This window comes from Schistocerca piceifrons, chromosome X (genome assembly GCF_021461385.2).
Source record: "Schistocerca piceifrons isolate TAMUIC-IGC-003096 chromosome X, iqSchPice1.1, whole genome shotgun sequence".
In the NCBI taxonomy this organism is placed as follows: Eukaryota; Metazoa; Arthropoda; class Insecta; order Orthoptera; family Acrididae; genus Schistocerca; species Schistocerca piceifrons.
The window spans coordinates 804716502-804728861 of NC_060149.1; the positions used below are offsets into that span (position 1 = coordinate 804716502).

Consider the following 12360-nt stretch of genomic DNA (forward strand, 5'->3'; position numbering starts at 1 on the left):
TATGTACTCTAAAACACACATGAACGTACACATACAAACTGAAACAAAGGAAACGATACACTCGCAAATGTAGCATCAGATTCTCAAACTATTCAACAGTATTCAAGAATTTGTAATACGTGAGTCACGAAAAAAATTTTTTTTATACATTGCTGCGTCATCTAATTTGTTCCTCTGTACAGTAGTTTGTGAGTTTCCTATGTGACTGATTTCATGTGTTCTGTTCTCACCACGTTTCTTCGCTTTCTATGCCCGATATTCGTGTCTCATCAACATCACTGCGTCCAGATGCGGCAGGAACAAATATGGCTTTAATTTGCCGCCATTAAATGGGACAACCAGTATGTGGAAAGAGAAGGACAAAGCATCCCGTCATACACATGTATATATGTATCCATATCTTTTACTTGAAAGGGTTAGAGGAAGAACATGAATTTAATCGTGATCAGGTCGTCGCAATGGACTCTTAACGTGACGTTCAACCACAAAAGAATGCAAAATATATGGAATTCACCACTGTTTCAAGACGAAATAGGACAAGTAAATCATTGCAATTACCCAGTAACTTCACGGTCTTGAGCTAATCTTAATTAAGTGAATATACACAGGAGTTTAGACGATTGTAAAGCTATCCACTTTAGTCGTTGGCAAATTATTGGTCTTTGTAAGCGTATTTTTGTCGTATCGTGAACTTGCAGCAATAAAATCCAAGAGAGAATGGTGGCTCGCGAGTGTGAAAGCAGGAACAACACTAAATTTAGGAAGTCGTTTCGCGCAACATCACTTTCACATTAGAAAGGACTGTATAACGGGAATTCAGGAACCATTTTGCCCGACGTTTTCTTTTCTATCACATAGAATAGAATGCGTATGGTTTGGAAAAATTATTCACGTACCAAAGAAAATGGAGCGATCCGAACGTACATGCAGTTTCATTGCATTACGTAAGTATGCTTATTTTATTCTCGTTCCTTAATTTTAAAGTATTGTCAGGCAACTAATTGTAAAAGAGTAGTAGTTGATTCCACTCAAGGACGAATTTAATTTTTGTATGATCTCCAGGAAGGAAAAATAAGATGAAAAGCTCGTTATGTAAGTTTTCTATAGACGATCTGCATACACGTACTATGGGGCTGCTGTATCTCCATGTTGCGAATAGTGCAAACATATACAAACTCCACACAATTTTCCAACTGTTTTCACACAGATAGGCTTGAAGGACAGTAAATAATTAACAAGCAAATATGTTTTTCAACTGAGATTTCATTATAGAAAAGAGGTTAACTGCGAACAGCAAGAAGTAGTTATCAATAGAAATTCTACAATAAAGTGAAGCATCTCTTGTTTTACGCAAGAAAACGTACATTCGCTCATTACACGATGAGTCAGTGCTGAAAAATGACAGTTTTCAGTGTTTTGAGAATTCAACAACATTTATCAGTAACACTTTCACACACAACTCTCACATTTCACTAGGTGCCATTGTGCGCAGAAAGAAAAACCTTCAGAATTAGGCGGTTGAACCTGCGCTACGATTTCTCCTAGCCAACAACGCCGTAAGGCTTTACTTTTTGTTACTGAGTCCACATCAGCTGTAGTTGTCATTGAGTTGTGCATGATAATTGATACAGTCGCAAATAGAGTTAAATATTTAAATAAATTCCCACAAAAACAATAACAAAGTAAATCTACAATAAATAACACTGTATGACCGGTAACAGAAAAATATGTTAACATGCTGTGGTTACGGAATGTTTTAGCAAAATTTTTCACGAAGAAGGAATATCACGTTAAGCTTTCAAAGTAGTAGCGAAATAAAGCACAATATCATGCGTAGCGTTCAAAACAACCACAATCCATGCAATCGATCGGAAGATATACACAGTTCAAACAGAAAGAATGTTCAGTATACGATTTCGCGAACATGTGGATACTCTTCCTTTAACCAGTCTAAACAAACCGATCCTTGCCTTTCATGTTGTTAAAGACGGTCATCAAGTGACAGAAACAGCACAAAGTCTATAAATCCTGCACCTGTTCAAAAAAAAAAAAAGGCAAGAAGATAAATCTGCTTCGAAGACAGAAATTTATTCCCGAAAGTGCAAATCCTCAAATGACATCCTCATGGATCAAACTTAGACACCCAGAAACATGTGCGTAAGAAATTTTCCTAAGTTACTCACAAATCCGACTCATCAGACATCATCCTAGCGAAGTCATAATAATAATAGATAAAGAACACACAATTTCAAAACGTTCTGTTCTCCTTCCGAAAGTGACTACTTAGTTGTCATTGTTATAGTTGTGTTCAGTCCGAAAACTGTTCTGATGTATCTCTCGACACATACACACACACACACACACACACACACACACACACACACACACACATATTCGAACGCGCGCTTCCGTACAATACTAACTTGGTGATACCTTGATGTCTCAGTTTGCGTCCTGTGATCCGATCCTTTCTTTTAGTCAAGTTATGGCACACTTTTAATTTCTCCCCAACCCTATTCAGTACCTCCTCATTGGTAACCTGGTCTACCCATCTTGCGTTTTTCATTCTGAAGTGTTTTTCCAATATCAGTCTATAAATTACACGCAGTGTATGTGATATTACTTGTTCTCTGTAAAATTTTCATACCACTTTTGTAACATTCAGTTTAATTTATTTATGATTCTGTTATCGATAGCCAGTCTCTACTCCACTAGTCAGATAACCGTTCGTATCAACTGCTAATGCAGTCACTCTCCGTCAGTAGTGCGAAGAAATAAAAAACTAATTGCAAATATCATACCTTTACTCATTATAGTATATATATTATGTATTAAACAAGTGATGTGACACTATGGATATATTTAGTCATTCAGAGGCATGTATCAAGCTTTGAGGTCGGCAATATGACGTCGATAAGCACAACTGACTTCAGAAGAAGTTCCAGAGTGTGTACGAGAAGAAATTCCAGAGTGTGTACGAAAATTGTAAGTTGACTTCAAGTGTAATTTCTGACATAAACGAACTCATAAGTGGCCCACGTGGTGAATGATAAACTCAGTGAATCTAAAAGTTTGTGTGTTATGCATGCAAATACGAGAAGCTCCTAATTACAGGATAAAAGTAAGTGCATCTAATTATTAATCAAGCATAGTTATTTAACTAAATACCTAGGAATTATGAACAACTTAAATTGTATCGACCACATAAATAATGTATTGGGGGAAAGAAAACCTGAAACTGCGTTTTATTGGCAGAACGGCTCTACTACAGATACTGCCTGCACTATGATCGTCCGCCCTCTGCTAGGGAATTGCTGTGCAGAGTGGGACCCTAACCAGATAGGACTGAGGGTTGACATCGACAAAGTCCAAAGAAGGGCAGCTCGTTTTGTATGATCATGAAATAGATGAGAGACTGTAACACATAAGATAAGCGAGTTGAAGAAGCAATCAACAAAACAAAGGCGTTTTTCGTTGTAGCGATATCTTCACACGAAATCTTAATCATCAACTTTCTCCTCTGAATACGAAAATATTTTATTTTTACCAACATATGTAGGAAGAAATGATCATTGTAATATCATTAAAAAATTAGAGATCGTACGGAAAGATTTAAGTTTTAATGTTAGAGAGTTGGACGATAGAGAAATAGTCTGAAGCACTGTGCCAAACCCTTAAATGTGAATTGCAGAGCACTCGTGTAGATGTGGATGTAGGTGTAGAATATGCAACTCTAGAAAAATGGTAGCTTAACTAATTGTTACTTTGCAAAGCGCAATTGCAGGGTTGAAAATGCAGTTGACAAAAACGTTGTGTTGATGAAGATGTATTACGCCAGCAGAGGGAAAGCCTGAAACGCGTCTTGGCTGACATAAAGGACTATAAAAAGTTGCTATCTGCTGGATTTCTTTCTGTTTTTTAAACATTCTACTGGCTTACATAAAATTACAGACACATCAGATGAGTACAGTGTGTACAATTAACTGAATTTAATGATATTTTACAGTTGTTCAAATGGTTCAAATGGCTCTGAGCACTATGGGACTTAACTGCTGAGGTCATCAGTCCCCTAGAACTTAGAACTACTTACACCTAACTAACCTAAGGACACCACACACATCCATGCCCGAGGCAGGATTCGAACCTGCGACCGTAGCGGTCGCGTGGCTCCAGACTGTAGCGCCTAGAGCCGCTCGGCCACTCCGGCCGGCTTTTACATTTGTCTTGGAGGATATGAGTCCCTGCCAAACTATCACAACCGTTAGATGCAAAGTGTCGGCTGTGCACCACTGGTCCATAAAAGGCCGTCGTCATCGTTCCAGACACCGTTGGTATACAGTACGGGCCGCCGCATATGACTATCAACTTTTACTGGTCACACAGCGACCACAACAGAAACTGAAACCAATGTTGTTCCCAGAGTGAGAATGGAGAAGCGTGCTATTCGCAAAATATTTCTCCGACGGTCCTTGAACAGAGACCTGGTGCTGCGGTGGAGGCACTGGACTCTTGTTCTGAAAGAAAGAGTTTCAAACCGTTTTCCGGACGTCTTGATTTACATTTTGTCTCGGTTAAGTAGTGCAAATTTCGTCATACGTTTTACGGTGCTAGGACCGATTCCATTCCGAATGCTTGGTGAGCCGAGCTACGTCTTTGTCTGCGGTAACTTGTACGTATACGTGAATGTACATTATGTGATCAAAAGTATCCGGACGCTCCAAAAACATACGTTTTTCATATTAGGTGCATTGTGATGCCACCTGCTGCCAGGTACTCCATATCAGCGACCTCAGTAGTCATTAGACATCGTGGGAGAGCAGAATGGGCCGCTACGCGCAACTCACGGGCTTCGAACGCTATCGATACCTCTTCCCAGCGCAGCACTCCGTGAAGAATGGGCTGCCATTGCCCAAGAAACCTTCTAGCACCTGATTGAACGTATGCCTGCGGGAGTGAAAGCTGTCATCAAGGCTAAGGGTGGGCCAAGACCATATTGTATTCCAGCATTACCGTTAGGGGCGCCACGAACTTGTAAGTCACTTTCAGTCAGGTGTCCGGATGCCTTTGATCACATAGTGTATTTCTGTTTGTGTGTGCGTGCGTACTTGTGTGTGTATATGTGTGTGTGTGTGTGTGTGTGTGTGTGTGTGTGTGTGTGTACGCAGACTAAAACATTGGACACTTATTTAGGAGCAACTGGATTCACATCTCACTTCATGGTGCTTTAACTCCCCTGTGCTTAACATGAAACTTTATTTCCGTGTCACTACATGCACCTACTTCCCACATATTTCTCCAACTGAGCATGTACAATGGCCGTAACGACCCGATGTCGAAGAGGCGCTAAACACTGGTAGTCCTCCCTGTGACCTCTCGTCCTCTCTGCACCCTTGGAACGTGGTACTAGGTAGTCCCCAAAAAATAATTTATAGCGCAGATGAGCGCTCGAGCGGAGGAGGATTATAAATCATTTACGTTTAACATGCCAAGTGACGAAAGGGTCTACTACACCGTTACCAAAATGAGTGTAACTCTAATGCAACTGATCGTGGGAGAATCCTGTCGACACGTGTTGTGCTGATAGATTTTACTAAAAAGCGTCTGAAGTGGTAAAAATTATTTCGCTAATTTATAACGTATTTGCTGTGGCGTGTGGCAGGTGTGCGAATCAGAAGTCGTGATATACGTGGGATGCTGCGAGGTCGATCAATACGACTACTCGCCTGCAGAGCCTGCGCTGTGCGATTCATTTCAGCCCCGCCTTCTGCTTCCTCATCTGAAACGCAACAGGTCTTATGTCTGGTGTCTCTTCACACACGGGAAATAAGAAAATTAAGATAACCTGATTGCTACGTTTCACCTGTTGAGTTTGCGGACCAGTCGAGGAGCGATAGGGTGGCTGAGCGTTCGTCATACCAGGAGCTTATACGAGCGGCCCTATTAACACGTCCGTTCTCAGCTAGGAAAACGAGAATGTTCACACCGTAATTATCATAAATATGTAGAGGAAAGATAAACATTTGTCTTCGACAATGTTCAAATAAAGGTCCTGGATGAGTGTGTCCAAGTTGCGGTACGAAGAGTATTGGGCTGCAACCCAAGATTATCTTTATAACTCTGTCACCTGTATTCAAACAACATTTTCTTTCCACTGATTTATGAGATGTATTGTTAATTCTGTAATACTGACAGCACAACTTATCCTCTCCTTGTACACTTCCTTCGGATTTTATCTACACCGGTGCAATATTTTACCGATCCGAGTAACTTAATTTCAGACACTATTGTTTTTTTGTTGTCTTCTCTTTCTTGGAGTCCAGCACTCGGAACTTGTATAGCAATGTTTGCCACAAGCTCATACGGCTCAATAGTAGGCCCTTTACTCACACCCTCATTATCACTCCGTCTTCAGGCCACGAGTGACCTACCGGGACCATCCGACCGCCGTGTCTTCCTCAGGCGAGGATACGGATAGGAGGGGTCAGCACACCGCTCTCCCGGTCGTAAGATGGTATTCTTGACCGAAGCCGCTACTATTCGGTCGAGTAGCTCCTCAATTGGCATCACGAGGCTGAGTGCACCCCGAAAAATGGCAACAGTACGTGGCGGCTGGATGGTCACCCATCCAAGCGCCTGCCACGTCAAACAGCGCTTAATTTCGGTGATCTCACGGGAACCGGTGTATCCACTGCGGCAAGGCCGTTGGCGGTATCCCACTGAGGAGTACTAATCGTACTAATTATGTCTTTGTTTTCCTCTCAAATAATATCACACCCAAGATATTGAAAATATTGTTCCATCTATAGGTACCTTTGATCTGAACAGAATTAAACCATATCAGACATGTAGATACAGTGATTTAAAGTGAAGTGATGAGTTTTTTTTATGCCAAGCAGTATGGTTCAGTATCACTGTTTTCTGTGATAGCGGCAAGAAGGAAGGAAAGAAGATCCGGGTTTGACAGTCTGTAGATGACGAGGTAACTACATACCGGATAGAAGCTCGGATTTATCTATTATATGCAATGAAATCGACCGTGATCATTCAACAGAAATCATTCAGGTATTTGCCTTAATCCATTTAGGTAACATCTAAATCTAGATGGCTGGGACGGCATCAAAAACCCAAACCCTAACGTGGGTCCGGTGACTTAACCGCTGTACCAAGTCGCCCGGCCCAGCCGCGGTGGCCGATCAGTTCTAAGAGCTTCAGTCTTTAACCGCGTGACTGCTACGGTCGCAGGTTCGAATCCTGCCTCGGGCATGGATGTGCGTGATGTCCTTAGGTTAGTTAGGTTTAAATGGTTCTAAGTTCTAGGGAACTGATGACTTCAGATGTTAAGTCCCATAGTGCTCAGAGCCATTTGAACCAAATCGCTCGGTCTAGCGCATGGGATTTATCTCCTTCATGTTATGGGAATTTCAGGAGTGGTTAAATGCTTATCCAACCGCAAAAATTGTATCATATGCGAATATAATAATACTCTCTGTTTTGGTTGATGTGGTATGGTAGGATACCAGTGGTTAGCGGCTAACCATGCACGAAGGTATTTTATTGTATCGAACTACACTGAAGCACCAAAGAAACTGGTATAGGCGTGCATATTCAAATACGGAGAGATGTAAACAGCGGCGCGGCCCGGCGTCGAGACCCGGTGGCTATCGAATCTGCCTGTGGACGCCGCTGCCTTCAGATCGGAGCGTTCCTGACGTATTTTGTCAATTGTGGAATTCAACGCTGCACTGAGCTGAAAACCGCTATCCCTGTTTTCTAAATTGTTGTGCAAACGTATCTCCACTGCCTCTTTGAAGATCGAGTCCCAGAAACCGTTGGCGCTGCACAGCTTTTTTCGAATTCGAAGGTGTGTCCCTCGATAATGCTATGTTCTGCAACCGCGGACTTGTTTGTCTGTCCTAGTCGTACGTTCCTGATGTGTTCAGTACAGAGCTGGGAGGTACATGGTTGTGTCTGCCCGATATATTCCATCCCACAATCGCACTCAATACTGTAAACGCCCGGCATCTGCAATCCCAGCTGGTCTTTGGTTGAGCCAAGTATATCTTTGACTTTTTTCGGTGAGCGAAAGATGGTCGTTATTTCGTGCTTATTTAATATTCTTGCGATCTTAGCTGTTGGCGGTCCAGCAGCCGTTTGCAGGATAGTGGTATAAGATCGCTTGGCACCATACAGGACCTGTATTTATCCATTCTGAGACGACTGGAAGCTGTTTTGAATGCCAACGGTTTTCCTACACCATATTAGGCGAACCAATGTCTCGTACTTGCAGTGTTGCCATATTTTTGTCCACCCCATGTACCACTGGCCTTAAATGCTGTTTGTTTCTTTGTTTATAACAAAATATGTTTGTTTTGGTGTTAACATATTCAAACTAGTTTCTGTGAGAAGCATGAATACCATTTTTAAGTTTATAATTCAGTAGCCTTGAGATATCTGCGGACAAGTTGCGGCAAGTTGAAAAAGAGAGGTTGGAAGGGGAGATATAGGGTGATATATATGTATGTATGATAAACCCCTTGCTTCAAAAATTTTTCCCTCCTACATAACTCCTCTGTGTTACCACAGGTGACGTGTCACGGATCTCATTTGTACTAAGACTGCAGTACACGCGAGGTGCCTATTTGCTTCCACCTCCCTGAGTGGAATGCATAAGTTCTAGTAAATGTTCACCAACCTACAGTCTTCTATAGTTGTTGTCCCCTACGCAGAAAACAGCACTTAGGTCGTGGATCAGTAATCTTGAGGCTGTAAGAAAGTCTTTCCGAGGAACTGCTATTTTAGAAATGATTAAATTTCCAATCAGTTTGTTTATAGTGGATACCATTCACTTTTTATTGTCAGAACACGAGAAACTACACAATTACATTCCATTTTAGAGTCACAGATAATTTCTATTCTTCAACAAGTTAATGAGTTGCCTATTTCCGTAATTACTGTCACAGTTTTCTCTACTATATATTCCAAATAACCATACATTGTGTGGTGTCACCGCCAGACACCACACTTGCTAGGTGGTAGATTAAATCGGCCGCGGTCCATTTAGTACATGTCGGACCCGCGTGTCGCCACTGTGTGATCGCAGACCTAGCGCCACCACAAGGCAGGTCTCGAGATACGATATTGCACTCGCCCCAGTTGTACGGACGACCTAGCTAGCGACTAGATGTACGAAGCCTTTCTCTCTCATTAGCCGAGAGACAGAATAGCCTTCAGCTAAGTTAATGGCTACGAACTAGCAAGGCGCCATTAGCCTTACAGTGATTGTAATTAAAGTCTCCTGTGTATCGTCAAGAGCGATGTACCACAATGATTGATTAAAGATAAGTATTAATCCAGCTACGTACTTTTCTTCATAGCATTAATTACGTAGCCTGTTCCAGTACTTCACGCCCGTCTGCGTTAGTCTAGCGTACATTTTCAGCCATCTCGAGCTACAAGGTGTTGGCCCAGCTGCCGACACATCACATTGCTAATAAAGTCTTAACTAAAACCGACCGTAAAGTCTTAACTAACACCGACCACGGCATACAACACGTCTGTCCTCTGACACTGCCGAACCAGCTATGATCTTACAGCCGAACCACTTCGGCCGCCATCCAAGTTAGGCGTGAAATGATAATTAAATCAAGACCATAAGCTGTCGACAAGTGTTGATATACATCAAGGGACAGTTGAAAATGTGTGTCCCGACCGGGACTCGAACCCGGGATCTCCTGCTTACATGGCAAACGCTCTATCCATCTGAGCCACCGAGGGCACAAAGTATAGTGCGACTGCAGGGATTCATCCCTTGCACGCTCCCCGTGAGACCCACATTCCCAGCTTAAAGTTCACACACTACATTTGTAGTGCCCCTGACCATTATACTCATTACTCGCGACAGACAATCTTACCGAGTCCCGTAAGAGTTCCAGCAATGTGTGTGCATCCAGTACAGAAGAAGAAGGTCAATGGCCCGTTAGCCTTAACTGTATGAAGATGGTATCTGTTCTTTCGGATATGTCCAAAAAAGCAGATACGATCTTCCTAAAGTTAGGCGTGATCCGAAATTCTCCGAAGTGCTTCGTCTGCCTTTTCGTTTAGCAGTTTTTTATCATTCTACTGGTTATTAATACTTGTGAAATAATGAAATGATAGCATGCTATTGACAGATGCTTTAATTTGAAATGCAAGTAACTACGCTGTTTAGTTTTTCTAATATTAATAAATGAAAATTATCATTTTGGCGTGCAACTTCCGAATGCAGCAGCCAGTCACGGAGAAGGACCACTTCTGCCTTCTCAACTGCTCCTTGTACCTGAATATGACGGCTGCGAAGCCAGAAATATTAGTAAGTGGGTTATGGTATCAATATTTACCAATGGCATTTGAGGCTCCCAGCTTCAGAGCTAGTTGATTGTTCAGGAAGCATTAGTCAGCTGTGGATTTAGTCCTCTGATATCTTCTGATATGAACGATGGTAAATTCAATTCACAGTAACACTTCCTTCATTATAAAGTACGAAATCAACACGGAAGTCGTTTGTAAGCATGATTACAGTTAGTTTTATTCCTCGCCGTACATGTAAGCAATTAGATTGTCATGATTGTCATGAGCCAATTAGATTGTTCCTAGTAACATCCAATTTTACTGAATGTATGCTGTAAAGCCTTCCTTCTAACGTTAGTTGTTGAGGTAACATAAATTATTTCCGCTGACAGTGAAATGGTTCAAATGGCTCTGAGCACTATGGGACTCAACATCTTAGGTCATAAGTCCCCTAGAACTTAGAACTACTTAAACCTAACTAACCTAAGGACATCACACACACCCATGCCCGAGACAGGATTCGAACCTGCGACCGTAGCAGTCCCGCGGTTCCGGACTGCAGCGCCAGAACCGCTAGACCACCGCGGCCGGCCGCTGACAGTGAACTCGGTGGATGATTGCTGAAAATATGCTTCATGATGAAAACAGTTTACGCACACGGCTGAATGTAATAGGCATATTTATTACTCGTTCTTCGTTAGTTTTTGTAGTTAGAGGTGTCATACTGACATTCGTGAATATTTCTTCCCGGCCCGTAAGAACAGCTTCGTGCAGGTGGCATAGTTCAACAGCAGAAGAAGATCTGGCTTATCCCGTAATAAACTGCTGAGAAAAGGCTACGGAAGAGTACACAGAGAAGAGGTTACGAAAGAGTACACAGAAAATTAAGAGTTTACAAGAGTCTCTGCTGCTGCTACTACACTGCTACAGAGACTGATGGTAGTCTGGGTAACATAGTGTCAAGCGGACCAGTGGGTGAAACGTCTAGCACAGATGCAGCAGGTAGGGTAAAATGTTTGCTCGTGATTTAAGAAGCATTTTATGAAAGTCATAAAAAGTGTCTCTGATACTGAAGTGGCTGCAAATGTGGATTTATATGCATGATCTTAAGTTGCTTGCGAACTCCAGTCTTTAGGGAAATGTCACCCTCCTGAATCATATGTCCGCCTGCTTAGTTGGATGGTAACGTGCCTGCCTCCTCTGCACTGGGCCCGGGTTCGATTGCCGGCCGGGTTGGAGAATTTTCTCCGCTCATGGACTGAGTGTTGTGTTGTCCTCATCATCATTTCATCATCATCATCTGCCACAAGTCGCCTAATGTGGCGCCGACTGAAATAGGACTTGCACTTGGAGGCAGAACCCGACTTGGAGCTACCGACCAACAATGCCATACGATCCTTTCATTTCACTAACCGACGTTGACATTTCTAATTTCCAGCAGATATTTTTAAACTTCATAGTACTAGTTGTTAAACTTCATAGTACTTCTAATTCACTGGTATTAATGAACGATTCGGTTACTGATGGTTAATTTAGAAAGACATAATAAATTAAGGAGTTTTATTCTAGCACATACTCATACAGGGTGTTTCAAAAATGACCGGTATATTTGAAACGGCAATAAAAACTAAACGAGTAGCGATAGAAATACACCGTTTGTTGCAATATGCTTGGGACAACAGTACATTTTCAGGCGGACAAACTTTCGAAATTACAGTAGTTACAATTTTCAACAACAGATGGCGCTGCAAGTGATGTGAACGATATAGAAGACAACGCAGTCTGTGGGTGCGCCATTCTGTACGTCGTCTTTCTGCTGTAAGCGTGTGCTGTTCACAACGTGCAAGTGTGCTGTAGACAACATTGTTTATTCCTCAGAACAGAGGATTTTTCTGGTGTTGGAATTCCACCGCCTAGAACACAGTGTTGTTGCAACACGACGAAGTTTTCAACGGAGGTTTAATGTAACCAAAGGACCGAAAAGCGGTACAATAAAGGATCTGTTTGAAAAATTTCAACGGACTGGGAACGTGA

At 42.1% G+C, this 12360-nt stretch overlaps 1 non-coding gene across 1 annotated transcript; it reads right to left on the reverse strand.

Moving 5' to 3' along the window:
* Positions 1-9700: 9700 nt before the first annotated feature.
* Positions 9701-9775, reverse strand: Trnat-ugu. The gene has a single exon. It is a non-coding gene; the product is annotated as a tRNA-Thr (tRNA).
* Positions 9776-12360: the final 2585 nt, after the last annotated feature.